The following is a 22722-nucleotide window of genomic DNA, read 5'->3' on the forward strand; positions in this document are numbered from 1 at the left end:
AGCACTCTGTTGGCAGTTGCAGAGTAGGCAGGAGCATGGGAGGCCCCACATGGCGCACTGCGTCACAGTGTATATGTTCTATGTGGCTGTTTCTTAGAACATTAAGCTACAGTCCTGGAATCAGTTTTCTCTAAAAGCTATTTTAGAATTAGGTTTAAACTGTTGTCAATTTTTCAACTTCCTCTAGTCATGCTGTTGATTTAAATTGCTACTTATTTTAGAAATGTGTTGTTTTATTTTAGATTGTTGTTGTTGTTTAGTTGCTAAGCTGTGACCCCATGGACTCTAGCCTGCCTGGTTACACTTGTTCATGGGATTTTCCAGGCAAGAATACTGAAATGGGTTGCCATTTCCTTCTCCAAGGGATCTTTCTGACCCAGGGATCCAAACCCATGACTCCTGCATTGACAGGTGGTTCTTTACCACTGAGCCACCAGGGAAGCCTCTATTTTAGATTAAAATTTACCAATTATGAGCATGCGGTTGTTTCTGAATTGCAGATTCCAACTTATTATCCTTTATTAAATTGAAATTTCTTATAATTTATCGCTATTAATTTCAAAGCATAATGACTGAAGGTCTGCTTTCAATTGAACTCCTTTCATTTTTTTATTGCAAATTTTTTGACTTGGCTGTATGGTCTTTGAGATCATGGCTAATTTGAGAGGGGTATCACAATAAACTGTGGAAAATTCTGAAAGAGATGGGAATACCAGACCACCTGACCGGCCCCTTGAGAAATCTGTATGCAGGTCAGGAAGCAACAGTTAGAACTGGACATGGAACAACAGACTGGTTTCAAGTAGGAAAAGGAGTACGTCAAGGCTGTATATTGTCACCCTGCTTCTTTAACTTATATGCAGAGTACATCATGAGAAACGCTGGACTGGAAGAAACACAAGCTGGAATCAAGATTGACAGAGGAAATATCAATAACCTCAGATATGCAGATGACACCACCCTTATGGCAGAAAGTGAAGAGGAACTAAAAAGCCTCTTGATGAAAGTGAAAGAGGAGAGTGAAAAAATTGGCTTCAAGCTCAACATTCAGAAAATGAAGATCATGGCATCTGGTCCAATCACTTCATGGCAAATAGATGGAGAAACAGTGGAAACAGTGTCAGACTTTATTTTTTGGGGCTCCAAAATCACTGCAGATGGTGATTGCAGCCATGAAATTAAAAGACGCTTACTCCTTGGAAGGAAAGTTATGACCAACCTAGATAGTATATTCAAAAGCAGAGACATTACTTTGCTGACTAAGGTTCGTCTAATCAAGGCTATGATTTTTCCTGTGGTCATGTATGGATGTGAGAGTTGGGCTATGAAGAAAGCTGAGCACCGAAGAATTGATGCTTTTGAATTGTGATGTTGGAGAAGACTCTTGAGAGTCCCTTGGACTGCAAGGAGATCCAACCAGTCCATTCTGAAGGAGATCAGCCCTGGGATTTCTTTGGAAGGAATGATGCTAAAGCTGAAACTCTAGTACTTTGGCCACCTCATGCAAAGAGTTGACTCATTGGAAAAGACGCTGATGCTGGGAGGGATTGAGGGCAGGAGGAGAAGGGGACGACCCAGGATGAGATGGCTGGATGGCATCACTGACTCGATGGACATGAATCTGAGGGAACTCCAGGAGTTGGTGATAGACAAGAAGGCCTGGCATGCTGCAATTCATGGGGTCGCAAAGAGTTGGACACGACTGAGCGACTGAACTGAACTGAACTGAACTGAACTGAAGAACTCTGTAATCTGTGAAGTAGTTACAATACTTCATGTATCTAATTTTCAACAATGCAGTATTAGCCAGACTTCAGAATATTGAAACAGAGATCATCCATATTCATATAACTATAGCACCTTTAGGTGTGGGTATAGAAGATAATAGGTCGGTGGTTTAAATATGAGTAAGCTTTCTTTGAATATAGCAGATCATTTCCTAGAATGGTGTTCCTGTTTGAGCCTCAAAAGGGTGACTGAAGAGAGATTAGGGAAGCACCATTTATATTTGTAGGCAAAATTAAGGGAAACTAATGAGGATGCTGAAGCATACTGGGACTTGCAACAGCAGGAAGGTATTACCATCCTTGGATCTGAAGGACAAGTGATTATCAGAGCTGGAAGAGGGGGGTTCTGATGAGAGCTGTGGCCTATAGAAGAGGAAATTGTCTCGGCTGCTGTCTCTCTTCCTGCCTTCTTATCTTCTAATGCCTTCTACCAACTAAACCCAATCAGAAGTCACAAGGAAGGGAGAGTCCCAGGGCAAAGAGAAAGGTGTTGAAGGATGCTGATTCTGGCAGGGCAAAATTTCCATCACAGACTATCTCTTTTGTCCCTCAGCCTCCATTCTTGATGCTTTGTCTGAATGGAATCTGATGCTCCTATTCAAGGGTGGGAACTGATGTTCTTCAGGGGACTGATGTTCTTTCAGTCACGCTTTCCTCCCAGAAACAGAAAACATTAACCATAACTAGCGTACATCCTGCAAAGTAGCACAACCCCCTTACTATCTATTTGTACTCTGATGGAGGGTTTTTTTTTTTTAACCATTCTGGGTGATTCTTACTGGTTCTGTCTTTATTAAGTTGTTTACTATTGACTAGTGCTGTTGGGTAAGGGACTACTAAGAGATGCCAGTGAAACTGTAAGCTCTGGCCATAGTCTTCCTTGCCTTCATTGTGAGGCAGCAAACCAACTTCCACTTGCTAATTGAGATGACTCACTCAGTCAGAAGGATGATATCTTTCTCTCCCTGTTCTTTTCTCTCAGTTTCAGCTCCATTTCAGATAATCATAACTGTGTTCTTTAGTGGGACAATGCCTCTCCTAAGCCTAGTAACTGCAAAATTCACCAATCTTCATGTACCAGAACAAAAATTGCTTAAGTGAATCATTTGACATAATGATAAGAAGAGCCCATCTCTTCAGTTATAGATTATAACTATTATCTCTCAGTTATAGATTATATTAATTTTGACTATAGTTATGTCAGTGCCTTATGCTGACTACTGATTGAACACTTATACTGCATCCTCAGTTCAGTTCAGTCACTCAGTTGTGTCTGACTCTTTTCGACTCCATGCACTGCAGCACGCCAGGCTTCCCTGTCCGTCAGCAACTCCCAGAACTTACTCAAACTCATGCCCATTGAGTAGGTCATGCCATCCAACCACTTCATCCTCTGCCGTCCCCTTCTCCTTCCACCTTCAATCTTTCCCAGCATCAGAGTCTTTTCCAATGAGTCAGTTCTTCACATCGGGTGGCCAAAGTATTGGAGCTTCAGCATCAGTATCAGTTCTTCCAATGGATATTCAAGACTGTTTTCCCATAGGATTAACTAGTTTGATCTCCTTGCAGTCCAAGGGACTCTAAAGAGTCTTCTCCAACAATCACAGTTCAAAAGCATCTATTCTTTGGCAGTCAGCCTTCTTCATGGTCCAACTTTCACATCCATACTTGACTACTGGAAAAACCATAGCTTTGACTAGATGGACCTTTGTTGGCAAAGTAATGTCTCTGCTTTTTAATGTGCTGTCTAGATTGGTCATAGCTTTTCTTCTAAGGAGTAAGTGTCTTTTAATTTCATGACTGCAGTCACCAACTGCAGTGATTTTGGAGCCCCCCAAAATAAAGGCTGTCACTGTTTCCAATGTTTCCCTGTCTATTTGCAATGAAGTGATGGGACCAGATGCCATGATCTCAGTTTTTTAAATGTTGAGTTTTAAGCCAGCTTTTTCACTCTCCTCTTTCACTTTCATCAAGAGGTCCTTTAGTTCCTCTTTGCTTTCTGCCATAAATGTGGTGTCATCTGCATATCTGAGGTTATTGACATTTCTCCCAGCAATCTTGATTCCAGCTTGTACTTCATCCAGCTCAGCATATCCCATGATGTACTCTGCATATAAGTTAAAGAAGCAGGATGACAATATACAGCCTTGCTGTACTTCTTTCTCAATTTTGAACCAGTCCATTGCTCCATGTCCAGTTCTAGCTGTTGCTTCTTGAGCTGCATACAGGTTTCAGAGGAAGCAGGTAAGGTGATCTAGTAATCTGGTCTTTTATAATTTTCCACAGTTTGTTGTGATCCACCACACAGTCAAGGCTTTAGCACAGTCAATGAGGCAGAAGTAGATGTTTTTCTGGAATTCTCTTGCTTTTTCTATGATCCAATGAATGTTGGCAATTTGATCTCTGGTTCCTCTAACCTTTGTAAATCAAGTTTGAACATCTGGAAGTTCACAGTTCACATACTGTTGAAACCTGGTTTGGAGAATTTTCAGCATTACTTTGCTAGCATGTGAAATGAGTGCAATTGTGTGGTAGTTTTAACATTCTTTGGCATTGCCTTTCTTTGGGATTGGAATGAAAACTGACCTTTTCCAGTCCTGTGGCCACTGTTGAGTTTTCCAAATTTGCTGGCATATTGAGTGCAGCACCTTAATGCCATCATCTTCCAGGATTTGAAATAGCTGAGCTGGAATTCCATCACCTCTACTGTATCCTGCTGCTGCTGCTGCTGCTGCTAAGTCACTTCAGTCGTGTCCGACTCTGTGCGACCCCATAGATGGCAGCCCACCAAGCATCCCCGTCCCTGGGATTCTCCAGGCAAGAACACTGGAGGGGGTTGCCATTTCCTTCTCCAATGCATGAAAGTGAAAAGTGAAAGTGAAGTCGCTCAGTCGTGTCCGACTCTCAGTGACCCCATGGACTGGAGCCTATCAGGCTCTTCCATCCATGGGATTTTCCAGGCAAGAGTACTGGAGTGGGGTAGGAGAATAAAATCTCAGAAACTTTATTAGATGCTATCTCAGATGTATATCAAATGAGCCTTCAAAGGGCCATTGTGTTATTTTTCAAACCAGTTGTTTCTTAGTGATAAGGCACTGATAACGTGGGTGTGGGCCCAGTTTTACAATTCTTCCACTATAAAATAAGTTGGTCTGTCAGACGTGATGTGGTGTGGGATCATGATGAAGCAGAAGGTATTGCCTAAGTCCACAGGTGGTGGAGCTGGAAAAATCATTGAAGGCAATGAAAGCCAATGATAGTAGATGTCCACTGTGGCTTGCTGGTCCCCTAGTGAATTGTTTCATATTAGGAGCTCACTGTTTGCCTCAGCATTTTGGTAGAAGGAAAAGGAAAGAGTAAACAGAACTCAATGAGAACTCTAGCATAGGGGAGGTATAGCCCAGGAAATATCAAAGGAAAATAGCTACTTACATAATGAAGATCATTAAAAAAATGCTGAAGAAGAAATACTCTGGCTTATCTTTCCTCCTACCTTTGCATTTCCTTCTGGCCATATATAACTATAAGCCAGAGGGCAAGTCCTTTTGATACAATCCAAAAAGTCAGTGTCCAGAATACTGGGGATGGGGTTGGGGAGAGAAAGTTGGAGAGTAGATCTCCAAATGTAAATGGAGAACTTCCCAAACTGTCACACAGTCTGCTGAGTAAGCAGAATCAAATCTAATGTAGCGACAATACTGAAAGCCTTTAAAGACTCTGAAACTCAATAAACCACATTGAATTATTATCAAAACATTATTATTATTATTTGATATCAGCCTGACTTCAAATCCTGTTTATTAGTTGAGTAACCCTGGACACATCTCTTAAGCTATCTGATTCCTGTCTCAAGGTATTTTAAACAATGGGTGCCATACACGCTCTAAGTCAGCCTTCAATATGTGGTATTGTTTTACCTATAGCCAGGATTCACAGGTCCAGGAGTCAAGGACTGGAAATGGGAAAAGCTCCACTCACCCCTAGCAATCCATCAGCAAAATTTTTGCTTCCAGTTCTCATATTCTTATGCTCTACTGGCCTAGGATGTTCGTTCCAAAGAGATGAATCATTCTACTGATGGATACCACAGTGAGCCAATGAACCAGTGATTGAGCCTGCCACCTAATCATTTTGTGTTTCTCATGCTTCTGAATCAACAGAGAAAAGACTTAACATTATTGTTCAGTCGCTCAGTCACATCCAACTCTTTGCAACCAAATGGATTGCAGCATGCCAGGCTTCACTGTCCTTCACCATCTCCTGGAGTTTGCTCAAATTCATGCCCATTGAGTCAGTGATGCCATCCAACCATCTTGTTCTCTGTTTTCCCCTTCTCCTCCTGCTTTCAATCTTTTCCCACATCAGGGTCTTTTCCAATGAGTTGGCTCTTTGCATCAGGTGGCCAAAGTATTGCAGCTGCAGTTTCAGCATCAATCCTTCCAATGAATATTCAGGGTTGATTTCTTTTAGGATTGACTGGTTTAATCTCCTTGGTGTTCAAGGGACTCTAAAGAGTCTTCTCTAGCACCACAGTTTGAAGGCGTCAATTTTTTGGCTTCCCTGGTGGCTCAGACCATAATCTACCTGCCATGCGAGAGACCTGTGTTCAGTCCCTGGGTTGGGAAGATCTCCTGGAGAAGGGAATGGCACCCCACTCCAGTATTCCTGCCTGGAGAATTCCATGGACAGAGGATCCATGGGATCTCAGAGTTGGACATGACTGAATGACTAACATGTGCACACACACACACACACATACACACACACACACACATTAAAAGGCATTTGTTTTTGGAAGCTTTCTAACAACTTATGTGAAATAAACTGATAGACTCCATTACTCTAAACAAGACTTACCATACCTGCTGACAAAATTTATCCTGCTTACCAAAAGCAAATCAGACTGCTGCTACCCAGCGCAGGGAAGGATGAGTATATCTTGAATGTAGAAAATCCATTAGGACTTTTCTTAGTACTACCATGTTGTAAGATTAAAATTAACAGAAAAATAAAACAACCCAATTCAGGTAGAGCTACTAGCGTCAAAGGTTTGGGTTACTCCACCAGGCAAAGAATCACAACCAGGTGAGATATTTGCTAAAGGTAAAGGGGTTATGAAATATATAGAAGAAAATAGTTATAAATAACATTTCTGACTACATGACCAGTTTTAGAAATGAGAACTACAATTGTTATGAGTATTTCTTTCTTATTTTGTTATGAATATATTTGATAAAATTTAAGGTAATTTGCCATGTGGTAATACATAATGAATACAACTTGCTTTATTGAAGAAAAATTTAAAGGTGATTTCAGGCATGATTTGATCATGGATTGTCTATATTTCTCTGTTATTTTCCTCCTAAGTTCTGGGTTTCATTTGTGCGTTGCCTTTGTCTACTCATGGAAGAAAAACAGCTATATTTGTTCCATTGCCTCACATCTATACAGTGCATGGTCCAAGGAAAAGAGATAATTTTTGTTCAAACTTTCCCAGAAGAAATCCTGAAATTCAATATTATTGAGCTATCTTAAATCACATGAGCATCTCTAAAGTAATCTGAGGGCTAGGCATACAGAATTTAATCATTGGCTTGTCTTAATATATTTTGCCCATCCTTGGAATCACAGAAAGTCTCAAACTTATATATCAGTGTTTCTCAGGAAAAGAATAGATACTCTGAAAGCAACCAGACTTCCATTATAAACACATGACATAATGTTTGATATATACATTCTTTATATGTGATAGTTATGACTGTTATGTAGTTTATCCTTAGGGTCAAATATTCTCATGTATTACCTTGCAATTCATCAGTCACCCAATCTTTTCATTACTGTTTCGCTCAATGAGATGCAAACAATGCCATTATGCTCTAATCTTTTCCCCTATAATTTCAAAGCTAGCTATTTCAATAAAGCTTAGTAAATTTGTCTATCTCTATATGAGTTAGCTACAGCACTCACAGGCTATGTTTAAAATTAAGCTATTCTACATATTCTTTCTTGAAACTGTCTCAAGAATACTTGGCAATGTTAGGTGACAGCATATGTTTAATGTTGTTAAGAGCAGAGTCCTTTTAGCAATAGTCTGGAATAGCACTCTAAGTCTACAAAAGGTACACCCCACAGAGGTCCTAGAATAGCACTTAATAAGTATAGAAGGAAAAGAAGTTGGAGTGCATAACGTGATGTAAGATACGACAAGTTAGTGGTTAGAATAACTCCCAATTTCTTTTGAAAAATGTCATTTTGAGGAAAAAAAGTTTTCAGAAGTTAAATATGTTTGGAAAATGCAATGTACTATCTTACCCTTTTGGAAATTCAGAATGACAGTTAATGTATTAAAGGACCTAAATAGTTTTATAGTAAAGGAATTGCTTAATTTAGCTAACCCAACTTTTTCTGAACAGATTTAGAGAACAAAGTTGGACCACTTTTTTAAAAGAGTTATTCATCATTAAAAATGAAAATGATAGGGTGATGTGCACTAGGGAGTCAAATGATGAAGTATGGTTTATTACTAATAAAAAAGAGCTACAAAACATGAAACTGCTTCTTTGAAGCCTTAAAGCAGTGAAAGAGGAGAAAGAATATAAGCCATACTAATGTTTTTTTTTTTTTTTAAGTGACAATTTTCAGTTTCAGCTAAGAAATAGTAAACCCATTTCAGGTTATATGTCCCAATGATAACAGCTAAAATCCCAGGGCAGGATTTATAAAGGAACTATCTGATGATTCTGTAATGTAATTACTATCAGGCAGAGCCAAGAAAAAAATTTATCCCCCAAATGACTAATAATAGTAGTAAGTTTCCTGTTTTAGGATTTTTTTCTTATCTCCTGGCATAGATTCTAGGCAGTCTGAATCATGGAATTTCACAGTGGGCATAGACAGGAAAAGTTCCAGGAAAAATTGTATTTTTCAGGCTGTAAAACAGGAAGTGGACCTCTGAGGGATGGAAACTATTTGTGTATGTGTGTTTGTGTACAAGTGCTCACATGCAAATCTCTGTATTTGTTTTTACCCCCCCCCTTTTTTTTTTAACTCTGATGGATCTGATGTGAGGCAAGCCCTATACAGGAAGTTATACTCTTTTGTTGGCTATAGCGGTGGCAGCAGCCGCCTCATCATTTAAAATACCTAGAGAAAACCCTTCTCTCTGAGCAGAATTTACAGAGATGTATGTGATCTGAAGTTTGTAGAGGGAATCCCAGAGTAAATTATTTTTGTTCTTTTTTCACTCATTTTTTGGTGCAAAGGAAGATCACTCTACAGAAGTTGTGCACAACATAAGGCTATCTAGCTTGAACACCAGGAAAAGAGCCCTTGGAAACCTGAAATAATGAGAAACAGTGCAAGAGAGGGGATTAAATACTTTAAGCGTGAGTCTGAAGTCCTAGGCTAATCCCTGAGGTATATCATGGAACTGAAGCAAAGCACCATAAAAATTTGAGAACTTAACTATGGTGAAGACCACTGTCCAGGTCCCAGACTTGTCCTTGGATAGTGTACATGTGGAGTGCACCAAGCAACTCAAAACAGCCTTGAAAACTAAATTGATGTTGGAACCACATCCCACAAAAGACGGTTTGGAACTCGTGATCTGAGGTTGTTTGCATGCCTAAACAAATAAAAAAATTCATATTCTCTAGAGAATTTTTAATAGTACTCACAGTCTCATAATATTTAAAATATTAAGATACATCCAAAATTACTTGACAAAGAACCAAAAAAACCTTTAATTTGCTCAAAGGAAGAGATAATAAAAAAAATAATAACTCTGAGATGGCCCCAATGTTGGAATTAGACAATATTATAAAACAAGCACCATAACTTTGCTCCTGAAATAAAGACAAATAATCTCAAAATTAATGGAAAGCTAGAGGTTCTCAGATAAGAATTAGAAGCTATAAAAATTAAATTCAAATTTTAGAATGAAATAATGCAGTAACAAGAAAATTCACTGGATGTGCTCCGTGTAGATGAGAGAAGGATTAAGAATATGAATATAAATTAACATAAATTATTCAGCATGTACTACAGAGGAAAAACCAATATAGAAGTGAAATGAGTATTGGGAACTTGTGGGACAATATCAAACAGTTAGAACATTGAAGACTGAGGAAAGGGTAAAGAGACCGATGTAAACAATGTTTACATGTTTTTGAGAAAATGATTTAAAACATCCCAAATTATTGAAGAACATGAAGTTACAGAGGAGATCAAGGAGATCAGTGAAAATAAAACAAGGTAAACTCAAGGAAAATAGCACCTATATACATCATAATCAAACTGACGAAAGCCAATGATAATGAAAAATGTTAGAAACCATGGAGGTCAGAAGAGAGTAGAATGATACTTTTTAATGTGATGAAACAGTAACTACTCAGAATTCTACAACCAACAAAAATATCCTTCAAGAATGAAAGTGAAATGAAGACAGTCTTAGATGAAGGAAAATTGAGGGAATTCATTGCCAATAGGCTTCTTCCAAAATAAATGTTAAAGAATACCCTTTGGCTAAAGAAAAGTGATTACAGAGGAAATTATGGAAATTTAAGAATGGAGGAAGAGCAATACAACTAATAAATATACAGGTAAATATAATAGCCTATTTTTATTCTCTTAAATTTCTTAAACAAGCATACCTCAGAGATATAGCAGTTTCAGTTCCAGAACATTGCAATAAAACAAGTCACATGAATTTTTGGTTTCCCAGTGCACATATAGTTATACTTGCATTATGTGTGTGTGTATGTTAGCTGCTTAGTTGTGTCTGACTCTTTGCAACCCCATAGACTGTAGACCACCAGGCCCCTCTGTCCATGGGATTCTCCAGGCAAGAACACTGGAGTGGGTTGCCATTTCCTTCTCCAAAAGGAACTATAGAAAGAAAGAAAGTGAAGTTGCTCAGTCGTGTCCGGCTCTTTGTGACCCCATGGACAGTAGGCTACCAGGCTCTGCCATCCATGGAATTTGCCAGGCTGAAGTTTAGTAAGTGTACAGTAGCACTAAGTCTAAAAAGTACGTTTTAATTAAAAACACTTTATTGCTAAAAAATGCTACCTATTGTCGACAATGCAGGGTTGCCACAAAACCTCCATTTGTAAAAATGCAATGTGTGCAAAGTACAATAAAATGAATCACAATAAAGCAAGATATTTCTGTATGATTCCTGAAGGCAAAAATATAATACTGTATTGTATGTTGGGAGTAAATGTATATAGATCTGATTCATATGTATTCATTATTTATTGCTGCCATAAATATCACTGCTGAAAATAATAACCAGCATCTTAAACAATACAAATTTTTATCTGATATTCTGTACAACAGAAGTCTGACATGAGCCTCACTGGGCTAAAAGCACAGTGTTTGTTGTGTTCTTTTCTGGAAGGTGCAGAGGATCTTGCTCATTCAGGGTGTTGGCAGAATTCATTTTCTTGTGGTTGTAAGATTGAAGTTCCTAGTTGCTGTTAACTTATTATTGTTCCTAGCTTTTGGAAGATGGCTACCTTTGGTCTCATTGCTCCACCTTCAAAGGCAGCAATGGTGAATTTCTCACACTTCAGGACTTCCCTCTTTCTTCTATCAAGTCTCTGACTGCAGCCAGAGTAGGTACCACATTTTTAGAGATTTTATACGGTTAGACTGATTCTATCCAGACAACCCAGAATAAATGCAAGGTCCTTAACCTTTAGCACATCTGAAAAGTTCCTTTTACCATGTAAGGTAACATATTAACAGTTACAGGAATTAGGGCATGGGCATCTTTGGTGGGGGTGGGAAGTGTCATTCTGCCTATCACAAAGTAAAAAACTGCAACAATAAAGTGAGGGAGGTTAAAGGGAACTACATGGTTTAAGATTTTTAATCTTTCACTTGAAAGGACAAAATATTAATGTCAATTGTTGTTGTTTTAATCAGAGTCATGTCTGACTTTTGTGACCTCATGTACTGTATGTTTCCCACCAAGCTTCTCTGTCCATGGTATTTCCCAGGCAAGGATACTGGAGTGGGTTACCATTTCCTTCTCCAGGTAATATTCCTGACCCAGGGATCAAACTCGTGTCTCTTGCATTGGCAGGCAAATTATGACTGAGCCACCAGGGAATGTATATATATCACAATTTTTAAAGCAATCAATAAAATATATACATACTAAATATAGTTAAAAAAAAACCCTGATAGGTAAAATTGAAATGAAATACATCGAATGTTTATTGTTTCATAACAAGTTATCCCCCAACATTATGGCTTAAGACAACACACGTTTATTATCTCATAGTTTCTGTGGGTCATAACATAGGTATCAGTTCAGTTAAGTTCAGTTCAGTCACTCAGTTGTGTCCGACTCTTTGTGAATCCATGAATTGCGGCACGCCAGGCCTCCCTGTCCATCACTAACTCCCAGAGATTACTCAAATTCATGTCTATCGAGTCAGTGATGCGATCCAGCCATCTCATCCTCTGCCATCCCCTTCTCCTCCTGCCTTCAATTTTCCCCAGCATCAGGGTCTTTTCAAATGAGTCAGTTCTTCACATCAGGTGGCCAAAGTATTGGAGTTTCAGCTTCAGCATCAGTCCTTCCAATGAATATTCAGGACTGATCTCCTTTAGAATGGACTAGTTGGATCTCCTTGCAGTCCAAGGGACTCTCAAGAGTCTTCTCCAACACCACAGTTCAAAAGTATCAATTCTTTGGTGCTCAGCTTTCTTCACAGTCCAACTCTCACATCCATAGCCTTGACTAGACTGACCTTTGTTGGCAAAGTAATGTCTCTGCTTTTCAACATGCTATCTAGGTTGGTCATAACTTTCCTTCCAAGGAGTAAGTGTTTTTTAATTTCATGGCTGAAATCACCATCTGAAGTGATTTTGGAGCCCCCCAAAATAAAGTCTGACACCACTGTTTCCCCATCTATTTCCCATGAAGTGATGGGACCAGATGCCATGATCTTCGTTTTCTGAATGTTAAGCTTGAAGCCAACTTTTTCGCTCTCCTCTTTCACTTTCATCAAGAGGATTTTTCATTCCTCTTCACTTTCTGCCATAAGGGTGGTGTCATCTGCATATCTGAGGTTACTGATATTTCTCCCAGCAATCTTGATTCCAGCTTTTGCTTCCTCCAACCCAGCGTTTCTCATGATGTACTCTGCATATAAGTTAAATAAGCAGGTTGAACATACAGTCTTGACATACTTCTTTTCCTATTTGGAATCAGTCTGTTGTTCCATGTCCAGTTCTAACTGTTGCTTCCTGACCTGCATACAGGTTTCTCAAGAGGCAGGTCAAGTGGTCTCATATTCCCATCTGTTTCAGAATTTTCCACAGTTTATTGTGATTGACATAGTCAAAGGCTTTGGCATAGTCAACAAAGCAGAAGTAGATGTTTTTCTGGAATTCTCTTGCTTTTTCCATGATCCAGCAGATGTTGACAATTTGATCTCTGGTTCCTCTGCCTTTTCTAAAACCAGCTTGAACGTCTGGAAGTTCACGGTTCATGTATTGCTGAAGCCTGGCTTGGAGAATTTTGAGTATTACTTTACGAGCATGTGAGATGAGTGCAATTGTGCGATAGTTTGAGCATTCTTTGGCATTGCCTTTCTTTGGGATTGGAATGAAAACTGACCTTTTCTAGCCCTGTGGCCACTGCTGAGTTTTCCAAATTTGCTGGCATATTGAGTGCAGCTCTTTCACAGCATCATCTTCCAGGATTTGAGATAGCTCAACTGGTATTCCATCACCTCCACTAGCTTTGTTCGTAGTGATGCTTTCTAAGGCCCACTTGACTTCACATTCCAGAACGTGTGGCTCTAGGTGAGTGATCACACCATCGTGATTATCTTTTTTGTACAATTCTTCTGTATATTCTTACCACCTCTTCTTAATATCTTCTGCTTCTCATAGATGCATACCATTTCTGTCCTTTATCGAGCCCATCTTTGCATGAAATATTCCCTTGGTATCTCCAGTTTTCTTGAAGAGATCTCTAGTCTCTCCTGTTCTATTGTCTTCTTTGTTTCTTTGCACTGATTGCTGAGGAAGGCTTTCTTATCTCTCCTTGCTATCTTTGGAACTCTGCATTCAGATGCTTATATCTTTCCTTTTCTCCTTTCTTTAGCTTCTCTTCACAGCTATATGTAAGGCTTCTGCAGGCAGCCATTTTGCTTTTTTGCATTTCTTTTCCATGGGGATGGTCTTAATTCCTGTCTCCTGTACCTTGTCATGAACCTCCATCCATAGTTCATCAGGTACTCTATCTATCAGATCTAGTCCCTTAAATCTATTTCTCACTTCCACTGTATAATCATAAGGGATTTGATTTAGGTCATGCCTGAATGGTCTAGTGGTTTCCCCCACTTTCTTCAATTTAATTCTGAATTTGGCAATAAGGACTTCATGTTCTGAGCCACAGTCAGCCCCCAGCCTTTTTCTTGCTGACTGTATAGCGCTTCTCCATCTTTGGCTGCAAAGAATATAATCGATCTGATTTTGGTGTTGACCATCTGAGGATGTCCATATGTAGAGTCTTCTCTTGTGTTGTTGGAAGAGGGTGTTTGCTATGACCAGTGCGTTCTCTTGGCAAAACTCTATTAGTCTTTGCCCTGCTTCATTCCGCATTTCAAGGCCAAATTTGCCTGTTACTCCAGGTGTTTCTTGACTTCCTAGTTTTGCATTCCAGTCACCTATAATGAAAAGGACATCTTTTTTGGGTGTTCTAAAAAGTCTGTAGCTGTATCTCCTGCAAGTCTGAAATAAAGGTGTTCACTGAAGCTGGAGTCTCTTGTGGAGGTTTAACTGGGGAGGTATCTGCTTCTTACTTATTTAATACAGTTGTTGATACCATTCAGTTGCTCATGGGCTGTGAGTCTGAAGTTCTCAGTTACTCACTAGCTATTAACCAGAGGCTTCCCTCAGTTTCTTGCCACATGGACTGCTATACCATGGCAGCTTACTTATCAAAACATGGAAGCTGATCAGGCAATAATGAGAGAATACCAGCAAGGTAGAATTCAGAGTCTTTTTATAAGGTAATCATGAGTTGACATCCTATTACACTTGCTGTTTTCTATTCAATAGAAACAAGTCATCAAGTCCAACTCACACTTAAGAAGAGAAGTTTGCACAAAGTTATTTTATTAGATTTCTCTTGTGCTTTAGCAAATAACAAAAAATGTAGTGGCTTAAAGCAATACAAATATATTAGCTGAGTTTATAGGTCAGAATTATGATACTGTGTGTTCTCTGTTAAGGATCTCAGAAGGCCTGAATCAAGGTGTAATCTGGAGTAGGCTGTTATCTGTAGGCTGTATGAGAGAGCCCACTTTCAAACTCATTCAGGTTGTTGATCAAATTCACCTCCTTATGATTATTGTTTTGAAAATCCTGCTTCTTACTGTTTGTCAGGTGGGAGCTTTTCTCAGCTCCTTGATACTATTCACATTTCTTCTCATGTGCCACTTCTGTCTTCAGGCCATCCTTGGTACATCATATTTCCATTGTGTTTTGATTTTTATATGAATTTAATTTGTTGCATTTTTAATCTTTACAACAGGAAGAGTTAGTGAAAATTAAATCATCAAATTTTACTAAGAACAAAGTGTACTGAGATCAAGTAAAATATTTTATTTTATATTTTGTTAATTACATGGGACATAACAAAGAAACTCAGAATAAAAATAGCATTTTGGGTTATTTTATCATGTAACTTAATAGCTGAAATACTGTTTGGGGGTAAAAAACTTTTTGTAGTAAAATATTAGTTCTGTTGCTATATGTTGTTTCATAGCACAATTTTTTTTTTTTTATTTTCATCCATGTGTTTCAAATCTTTGTTTTGCTCTTCTGATACCCAATAGAGAAAACTCTGCTTTTAAAAGGGGTCTTATGATTAGATTAAGCTCAATGAGATAATTTCCCTATTTTAAGATCAACTGTGTCATATACCATAATAATTATGAGAGTGATAGCTCATTATATCCATAGGTTCTGGGTATTAGAGTATTGAACCTTAAGGGTCATTTAGGAATCAATACCAGGGTCAGTGAGTGCTAGGAACTAAGTAAGGAGTTGTCCAGCACTGAATACTGAAAGTTTTCAAATAATACAATAGAAGGCAGAAGTAAAATAGAGCAAGAAGATAAATTGAAAAGAAAAAAACACATAAATCCAACATGTCAATAATTCTATTAAATAAATTATTCTGAACATATCAACTCAAAGACAGAAGTTGCCGTATTAGATAAAAAACAAAACAGTAAACAAATAGTATCTAAATTGCTTTATACTATCTGCAGGAAATCTAGTTTATAAACAGTGATATGGATAGGATAAATAAAAATTTGAAAAAAATATATTGCATAAAAACACTAACCAAAAGAAAATTGAATTGGTTATATTCATATTAGATAAAGTAGACTTTAGAACTAGGGATTATTAGGGATAAAGAGGATTGTTACCTAATTACAACCTTATCAGATATTCCTTTCTCTCATGAAAATCCAAAGGAATCTCCAAAAAAGTTGCTAGAAATAATTGGTATATTTATCAGTGTTCAGTATATGACATTAGGTATTTAAAATCATTTGTGTTTCTGTACATCAGCAAAGAATAATCGCAAGCTAAAAAGTAAAATACAACAACAACAACAAAAAACTAGTTTAACTTACGCTATTTCAAAAGTGAAAAATGGTATAAATCTAACAAAAATATATGTAATATCTGTGTTTGGAAAATTATAAATACTCATTAAACATTTAAATAAAACCACATAAATAGAGAAACAATATTTATGTATTGACAGACTCATTCAAAAAATGAATTGAAATTATATGCCTAATGCAAGATGAAAAAATGTTTGGAAAAAGAATAGAAAATTTGGAAGATGTTATGTTAGGCATAGTGTCTTTATCTATCCCAAAGACAAAATACATATCAGAAAAAAAGGATAAATGATATGTATCAAAATTTAATTTAATTTTTTTTTTTTGCAAAAGACATTGTCAAGAGATTGAGAAGACTGGAGAACATGTATGCAAACCACATATCTAATAAGGACTTATAGGTAGAGTACATAAAGAACTTTTAAAAGTCAATAATAAGAAAACAACTCACTAAAAAGGAGCAAAAGCTTTGAAGAGAAACTTCACTAAAGAACAAATGAACTGATAAAAGATACACAAGAAAATTAGTTATTAGGGAAAATGCCAATTAAGACCCCAATGAAATACACAGGTATCAAAATGACTAAAATATAAAATGTGAGTGTCAAGTGCTGAAAAGGAGGTAGAGAAACTCATACTCTACTACTAGGCTGGTGTAAGTGAAAAATTATGTATATACACTTGGTAAACAGTTTTACAATTTCTTAAAATATTAAACCTACACTTCCCACACTATGCTAAGTCACTTCAGTCATATCTGACTTTGTGCAGCCCCATGGACTGCAGCCCTTTAGGCTCCATCTGTCCATAGGATTCTCTGGGCAAGAATATTGGAGTGGGTTGCCATGCCCTCCACCAGGGAAGGCACTTACCAGATGACCTAGCAGTCTTACTCTTGGGTATTTATCCAAAGAAATGAAGACTTACATACAATAAAAGTCATCATATGAACATTTATGGCAGTAATAGTTTATAAAATTTAGGAAGAGTTGAAATAGTCTTGAATGAATGAATGAATAAACAAACTATAGTACATCCATGCAATGGAATAGTATACATCAAATAAAAAAGAAATAACCATTGAATCTCAAATATATTACACTAAGTGAAATAAGCCAACCTCCAAATATTACATACTATATTGTTACATTTTTTATAAGATTCTGAAAAAGGCCATACTATAGGAGAAGAGAAAATATCCTTTTTTTTTTTTTTTTTTGGAACCAGGAATACATAGAAGAAAGATTTGAATACAAAGGGACAGAATAAAGATATAATAGTTTTATTTTTTATTTTATTTTATTATTTATTTATTTATTATTTTTTTAAAATTTTACTTTACAATTCTGTATTGGTTTTGCCATACATTGACATGAATCCACCACGGGTGTACATGCATTCCCAAACATGAACCCCCCTCCTACCCCCCTCCCCACAACATCTCTCTGGGTCATCCCCGTGTACCAGCCCCAAGTGTGCCGTATCCTGCATTGGACATAGACTGGCAATTCGATTCTTACATGATATTATACATGTTTCAATACCATTCTCCCAAATCATCTCACCCTCTCCCTCTCCCTCTGAGTCCAAAAGTCTGCTATACACATCTGTGTCTTTTTTGCTGTCCTGCATACAGGGTCATCATTGGCATCTTTCTAAATTCCATATATATGTGTTAGTATACTGTATTGGTGTTTTTCTTTCTGGCTTACTTCACTCTGTATAATTGGCTCCAGTTTCATCCATCTCATCAGAACTGATTCAAATGTATTCTTTTTAATGGCTGAGTAATACTCCATTGTGTATATGTACCACAGCTTTCTTATCCATTCATCTGCTGATGGACATCTAGGTGATATAATAGTTTTAAAAGAGCCTTCAGTTCAGTTCGGTTCAGTTCAGTTGCTCAGTCATGTCCAACTCTTTGCAACCCCGTGAACTGCAGCACCCAGGCCTCCCTGTCTATCATCAACCCTCAGAGTTCACCCAAACCCATGTCCACTTAGTCGGTGATGCCATCCAACCATCTCATCCTTGGTTGTCCCCTTCTCCTCCTGCCCTCAATCCTTCCCAGCATCAGAGTCTTTTCAAATGAGTCAGCTCTTTTCATCAGGTGGCCAAAGGATTGGAGTTTCAGCTTCAACATCAGTCCTTCCAATGAACACCCAGGACTGATCTCCTTTAGGATGGACTGGTTGGATCTCCTTGCAGTCCAAGGGACTCTCAAGAGTCTTCTCCAACTATGATTAAGTTATAAACAAAATTTCATACAGATTACCTATGATTCTGTAAGGATAAAAAGCAGCAATAATTTGGTTTGGGGAGCTGAAGACTCTTTTGTGAGTGTCTTGAAAACTATGGAAACTTTTCTTGACTATGCCCTTTTAGACATTTTATTGCATACATGTATACATACACATTGAAAGGTCTAAGTTCAGGAGGTTCCCTGATGTCCTAGTTTATTTTTGTAAAACTCGATTGTCTGTAGACAACAGATTAGAACTCTTGCCCATCTAATACATTAATCAGGCTTCTCTTCACACTAAGAAATTTAAAAATTTTAACTTCATTATATTTATTGAGATCTAATAGAATATAAAATATTAGCTTCAAGTGTACAATATAATGATTCAATATTTATATGTACTGATGGTCACAACTGGTCTAGTTAACATCCAACACTAATGCTCAGAAATACTGACATTATAGTATGGTATTCTCTTGTTCTCTGCCCTATTTTCCCACTAGCTTATCTTTTAAAGCTTGAAAACTTTATTTTAGTTCACAGGTTATTAAAGATATAATGGATCTAAAATAGCCAAAGATTGCTGAATCTTCATTTCTTCAATAAAAGTAAAAGAGTAAAAAGACAAGGCACATGGAGCTTTATTTGGTAAAAGAACATTCACACTTGGCAAATAAAAACCTTGAAGATTTCACAAATTTGATTTGAATGAGTCCTGTGTACATTTCTCTGTAATAGGATAATAAAAGCTTTGAATGCACACACACATAATATATCTTCAAATAAATTCAAATATAAATCTACTTTTATGAATCATGTGAAGGGCTTGTTTGCTTTTTAATGTAGTTGGCATAATTTTCATACAAAAGAAAGTGCTCCAGAGGGTTGACATATAAGTTATAATTGGAGATAATTTCACATTAGCAGAGAACCATGGGAAGATTTAAAGTTTTATTTTGGAAGTTAAATCTTACCTTTTTCTCCCTAGTTGTCTTTGTAGGACTTCCTTGAAAAGAGAAATCTAGAGAGTTTATAAATGAAGGAAAGTAAATCATCTTACAAGTTCATATCCAGTAGCATCTAGAATTCCATCTATTTTATTTCATAAGTAGGAACTTTTGTTCTAGTTTGTATAATCCTTTCAACTTTTCCTTGGAATGCTAAAACCAAATGATCTGTATTGCATATTGTATTATCTGCCTCTATTATATATAGTATATACACACACATGCATTTCTATATGGAGATTTAGAGACTATAGAAACTCATGAGCTAGGCATTGATTTACAGCTGGATATGTTGTGTGATCTTTAAACATTTTCGAAACGGCTGCAGTTTTGAGGGGTTGAACATGTTTCAAAATATTGGGCAGCTTCTGTACATTCAGTTGACAGAAAAGATAAAAAATGATCCCAAGTTTCCAGAGGAAAGGTAAGATGGATAGAGGTAGCTGATCAGAGCATATTTTGGTGACTTGCAATGTACAAGACAATGTAAACTATGAGACTGTATGTGGTGACTGAAAAATAAAATGCCTTGCCATCCATCTGAGAGAAAGGAAAAGTGTATCAAGGTAACATTGTAGCTTAATGATGTACTTTCCTGGGGTTGTGGTTCCTCTTAACATCATTTTCTCTTCTAAAATATACAAAAATCCTATGTAAATCTGTATATACATGTATATACAGAGTACATTTTTAAATTGAGAAAAATTTGCATATGTTAATTCCATGCATATGTTTTCAAATTTAGAGTCTATCTTGTGATTTTCCTTTGAAATATTTAGTTGTTTTATTCCCTAACTTTCACAAGTATTTATGAAATGACTACTATGTGTAAATAAACTTTGGTTACTATTTCCAAGAATTTCATAATCTAACAGTGAAAATATTTGTCTTTTAAAATTATGTTTTCCTTAATTTTTTAATCTGAAGTTATCAAATCTTAGTCTTAGATAATTGTTTTCTCAAACATTTGGAGGTCAGTAGTTTCAGTACTTTTCACATGTTGATTATGAAGTACAGATAGCATTGATTATCATTTCAAGAGTACACTAACATTGGCAGACATTGGAAGGTCACCATCAAGGTGAGTAGTAGAAATATTTAAAGATATTATTGCCTTACTGTGTTAAGTGATGCTTCATAATTGTGGACTACTACTCCAGTACTCTTGCCTGAAAAATCCCATGGATGGAGGAGCCTGGTGGGCTGCAGTCCATGGGGTCGCTAAGAGTTGGGCGTGACTGAGCGACTTCCCTTTCACTTTTCACTTTCATGCATTGGAGAAGGAAATGGCAACCCACTCCAGTATTCTTGCCTGGAGGATCCCAGGGATGGTGGGACCTGGTAGGCTGCTGTCTATGGGGTCTCACAGAGCCGGACACGACTGAAGCGACTTAGCAGCAGTAGCAGTAGGGAGCAATAGGGTCAAACCTGAACAGAGTTGAGTGAAATGACATCTATAAGAGCAAAGGAACTAGAAGGAGAATGAATGATTCTTGTGAAGATACAACATAGTTTTATTTTTATTGATTCATTCATTTGTTCATTCACTCAATAAATCTGTGAGTTCCTACTTAATTTGGTTCTATCTAGACCAGTCGTTTTTATTTCCTTAAATTTACAACAATATTTGTTATACATTTTAAGCTGCTCATTTTGTCAGATAAAAAATTAGAGGTGAATAATGACTTACATTTTAAAAATAATCAGTTTTATACTCCTAGTTCCAGAAAAACAATCCTGGCTACATGTTAAAGTTATCTAAGCACCTTTAAAAAAAATGTGAATGTCTGGGTTCCTCACTACATTTATTATGCCAGACTCTCAGGACAGAGGATGGTGGTTAGTCTTGGGAATCTGTACTTTTATAAAGTTCTCTAGGTGGTTCTAATATGCAGAAATATATTGGGATTAAGAACAACTGGCTTAGTTTTGGGATACCCAAGTTTAATGAGACTTTTTAAATAATTTTAAAATGGAAAATACTGCTTCATTTATATTTCTTTATATAAATTCTTGTATTTTGTTTTAGACTTGCTTTCCTGGGTAACCCTTCTTAAAGCAAATTGTAAAGTGAAACTGTTGCTGAGTGCACTAAATTGTCAGCAGGGAATATTGTCACTTTTAATAACATAATTTGTTACTTTTTAAAAAAGGATTAATGAAAAAAGCACTCCTAGAGACTTGTTTTCCATTTAGGTAAAATGATGTTCATCCTTAATACTGAAGCTTCCTCACAAACATACTCAGTTCAGTTCAGCCACTCAGTTGTGTCCAACTCTTTGTGACCCTATGGACGGCAACACATGGACATGCTTCTCTATCCATCACCAGCTCCTGAAGCTTACTCATACTCATGTCCATCGAGTTGGTGATGAGATCCACATGCATCACATCAAATATGTTTTCATTCACAAGCATATTAGACTGAATGAAACTATAAATATTAAATTTACTAAACTTTTGGGAGTTTGTATATTTCTGCACATTCAAAAGTTTTTCTGGTTTTGACGTTACCTTTATTATCTTTGTCAATTTACTATCTTGTTTGGTTAAAATAAAACTGAATAATATATTTCTTCTTTTTAATCTTAAAATGTCTACTATGTGTTTGAAAACACTATTGGTTTCTTAGAATTTCTTAATCAAATGGACTTTTGCTCCGTGATTTCTGAAGCATCAATTCTAAGAATGTGGTAACTCTCCATAATCTCTTTCTGAGGAAGCTCATCTATTCAATTTGCTGAGTTGGCAGCATTTGTCTACTCCTTACAAAATAAAAATGAAAAATGCTTTTGAATCTGTCAATAAACAATGGGCTGAAGTTTGGTTAGAAATCCAAGTCAATGCATAGTTCATGTTTTTAATTATCTGAGATTTGAAAATTCCTTTTGCTTTGTCATTTTGACTGTGTATGTTCACAAATTTTACTCATATTAATTTGTTGACTTCAGAGCAATATGTTTTGTTCATTACTATTGTAAATGGTATTTGCAATAATTATTCTATTGGCATTT

The sequence above is a fragment of the Oryx dammah genome, unplaced genomic scaffold, assembly GCF_014754425.2.
Source record: "Oryx dammah isolate SB20612 unplaced genomic scaffold, SCBI_Odam_1.1 HiC_scaffold_2, whole genome shotgun sequence".
In the NCBI taxonomy this organism is placed as follows: domain Eukaryota; kingdom Metazoa; phylum Chordata; class Mammalia; order Artiodactyla; family Bovidae; genus Oryx; species Oryx dammah.